We start from the raw sequence: 3,919 nt of genomic DNA, 5'->3' as shown, positions 1-3,919 counted from the left end.
TCCCTGGACACCCTGAATCACAGAGCTGTGGCAACTTCTTTAAAATATACTGTTTTTTTAAAGCCATCAAATTCGTGTACTGTATTGCCTTTTGACAGAGTTTAAGATTTATGTTCTGGCATACACTGTGAAAAGTAGAGTGTAGAGGGTAAGTCATTAGATCTGTGTTCTCTGTGCTTGAAAGTTTCAGAACAGTGCTGATGTGCAGGTTTTGTACCTCCAAAACATGTGCACCTATTAGAACATGACTCAGCCAGCCGTCGGCTCTTACTTTGCTGCGTAGTTTCACATAGCCAGAGCCTTGAAAGATTTTAAGCATGAATATTATTTCACATGCAGTATGTAATGCTAAAAACGAAACTAAATATATAATTTTTTTCCTATGAACATTTACTCTACTTGCACTGAAAAAAATAAATATTCAGTAAAATATTTTTTTCCTGTAAATTTAAACCTTCCCCAGTTTTTCTTGTAAATTTGTGGTCTTTTTCTGTATTTTGACCGTATTAAGTAGACTGTAAAAAAATCCCGTGAAAAAAACTGAAATTTCCTGGCATAACCGGAATAACAAAATAATAACATTTTATTTCACACAAAATTACATAGTTTGCCTGTTTTTCTTGCTAATTTGCAGTCTTTTTTATGCATTATATGTGAAAAATCTGTAAAAAAAATGACAGTAAAATTCTGTAAAAAAGATATTTTTTCTTTTCAGGATATTGTGCCACAACCCTCATAAACTTTGTCTGTAGTCGCATTTAGCAAATTGTTAGCAACCGCCATTTTTAAAACACAATAAAGCTTTACAAAATCACGAACGGGTTAATGTCATAGAATAAAACATGAAAATATTTACAGCTTTTGTTCACCACAGACCTCATTTCAGACACTTAACTAAAAAAACATTTAAAAAAAACCCATTGGGACGATGGAACCGTAAGTGCTAAAATGCTAACTCATTTACGCGTTTTGCATTCAAAAGAGGTCAACCATGTGGCACCTGGCAAAACTGTGTTAAAAATGGATGAACTCCTGGACAAACTCTTGAAAGTTGCACAGCGAGTTGTTTAGACCGGTGAGTTCAGCTAGTTGTTGTGCGCCAGCGAGAGACAGAGCTGAGACCTTATACTGTCTAACATGGCCAGAGTCACAGTTTCATTTCCCCTTCTGATCTCTCCTTTCTACCCAAAATACATGACTAGTGTTAAAGGATAAGCTGACAAGATGCCTTCATGCACCGGGAGCACAGAAAACAATCTAAATCCCATGAAGATTTAAGGAGCTTTGCTTGTCATCGTTGCCATGTGTGAAATCCCATTGCTTGTACTAGTGACCGGTTTCTAACAATGTGACGGCAGACCTGTGCTGTATCTGTTTGTACAGGCTTGCAAATACACTGGTCTTTGTTTTTCCCGTATGAATGGTTTTCCATTCAAATATCCAAAGGACTCTCTTATTGTCGTCAAACGTTTCCTCCAGGGCACAAAGGTCAGTGGGCCACTGTGCACCTGTGCAAAGACTACACATCTGCTCTCAGCCAATACAAATTATCTTAAAATGTTTTAACCAGTTGAATCACCCCATTTTAGACAGCATTTGTGGTCAACAAGCCACTTTCTTCACATTTTTTTTATTCCATCAACATATAAAGTTAGAAAGCCCCAGAATAGAAATTACAATTAAAATACTACACAGTTTTTTTGCCTTAAAATGCAACCACAAAGTACAACCACAGTCTCTACAAGTAATTTTTAAATATTTTAAAGGGGTCATATGACACGGCTAATACGAATATTATCGTTTGTTTTAGACTTCAAAAACATTTCTATGCAACAACACTAAACGTTTAGGATCATTTAGTCATTTTAATTACTATACTTTCACATTTTAGAATAATAGTGAACTCATCAAAGCTTATTTTTGCATTTTCAAAGTAGTCTTTGACTATTTATTAAAATATCCTCTTGATATTTTATTAAAGGTCTCCTCAGACGAGCATTTTCAACAAGTTGGTATGATTTATTAGGGTCTTCATGAAATGTCTGGAACATATTTTGCTTAAAAACACTCAATGGCTGTGTAAACAAAACCCTTCTTGTCTCGTCAAAAACAGCTATGCTCACAGCAACCCGTTTTGGTGCATGTCTCTTTAACTGATAATGAGTTACAGCGAACCCCACCCCCTTCTGTCTGGCGTGTCAACACAACACACGTGTAGTGGCAATGGTTTAGCTAAATGATATTTCCTGAATTCCTCTGCGGTTAGTTTCGTCTTAAACGTCTCAAATCATTCGTCCAGAGACCAAAAAATAAGTCACAGCAAACAGCTAATGTGCTTACGTTGTGCGTGTATGCTTACCTAAAATCCATGGAATCCACTGCAGATCTCAGCGGAATTACATGGATTTTAGAGCTTGTCATTGACAAGTTATAACATTACACACACAACGTGAGAGCTAGTTTGCTGTGACAGATTTTTCAGCCTAAGGACAAATGATTTGAGACGTTTAAAACGAAACTAACCCCAGTGTTCGCCCTGTTCATTAACAAAACAAACAACTTGCTGCAGCTAAACATATTAACGCACATAATGTATTAACATACATACAGCTAAACTCCATGTGTCCATCTGCACTTATATACAGTAAGTTTAACACTGGCTTTGAATGTTCTATTTAGCCTGTGACTGACTTAGCTCCCTTCGCTATCATATGCTAACGTACATTTACGTCAATTCAGACTGTTGATAAATATTACTTACATCGGCAGTTTTGTCTCGTTCAATCGGTCTCGATCCCTCTTGAGGAACAACTTTGAAGCTAATCCTGCGTGTACTGTCCCAGGTTGAAAAAGCAAAACAAGCAGGTTTTTACTCATGGTTTCTGATGGATTTCCACTAAAACTAAAATAAATCCACTCTTGTCTCTTCCTAGGTTTGGACTCTGTGCAGCGACTAAATTGCATGTTGTCCACGAACTTTAGCCATGGCGTCAAGTAAATTGCTGTAGCTTGTGAAAACAACAATGGCCGAGCACGGTGGGTGGAACTGTGTAGATTAAGGGTCGGTAACATTATAATAAAATCCGCTGTGGACGTCATAATCGGAGCGAAATCTGAACGGCTCGATTTCTCACATGCTTGCAGGGAAAGGCACACCAAAACAAACTTACTGGGTTCTTATTTTTCACGTTTTCTGGGTTGCTAGATGCACCGGGGACCCGATTATAACACTTAAACACAGAAAAAGTGGGGTTTTCATCTGATGTCTCCTTTAACCATCTTCTTGGGGTATCACCCTGAATGTTATTTAAACAATATTGAATGAGTTCCCATCTTTTCTGGGTTTTTATTGGCTGTTTAATTCATTATTGAGTCAGATGTCCCCTTCAAATACATTTTTAAATAATATTTTAGTTTTCTAATCATTTTTTTTTTGTTGTCACAATGATATTTTAGCTGCCAAATAATTAGAATGTAAGCATTTACATTGTAAGATTTTTGAGAATGTGAGAAACATTTTAGGCCCTGCAAGTGACCCTAAACTTTTCAACGGGCTACAAAAATATCTTGGTAAAAGCTGATATTTATTGTAAAAACAACTATCGACCAATCAGCATCAAGTAGCAGAGTAATCCTTTTCATAGAGACACATAAAGGTGTTTCCCTCTCATTACAGATCCTCTTATGTGATCTGACGTGTCAGCACTACAGAGCAAGTTTACGCTCTCTTTAGCACAGCTTTGGGTGTTGTTAAGCATTACATCCAAAAACACCCAAGAGACAAGGCAGAATTTGTATGAGCCTTGCTCTATTTTGGTGTGAGCATATCTGCTTTTACTATATGCTCTCTCAAATGATGGATGTCCTGTAAACCACAAGGAGTTTGAACTTCAAGTGGACAGACTTGGATGTAAGGGCT

The sequence above is a fragment of the Triplophysa rosa genome, linkage group LG16 (genome assembly GCF_024868665.1).
Source record: "Triplophysa rosa linkage group LG16, Trosa_1v2, whole genome shotgun sequence".
Taxonomy (NCBI): domain Eukaryota; kingdom Metazoa; phylum Chordata; class Actinopteri; order Cypriniformes; family Nemacheilidae; genus Triplophysa; species Triplophysa rosa.
The sequence above is the reverse complement of the archived record's forward strand: the minus strand, read 5'-3'. Positions refer to the sequence as shown.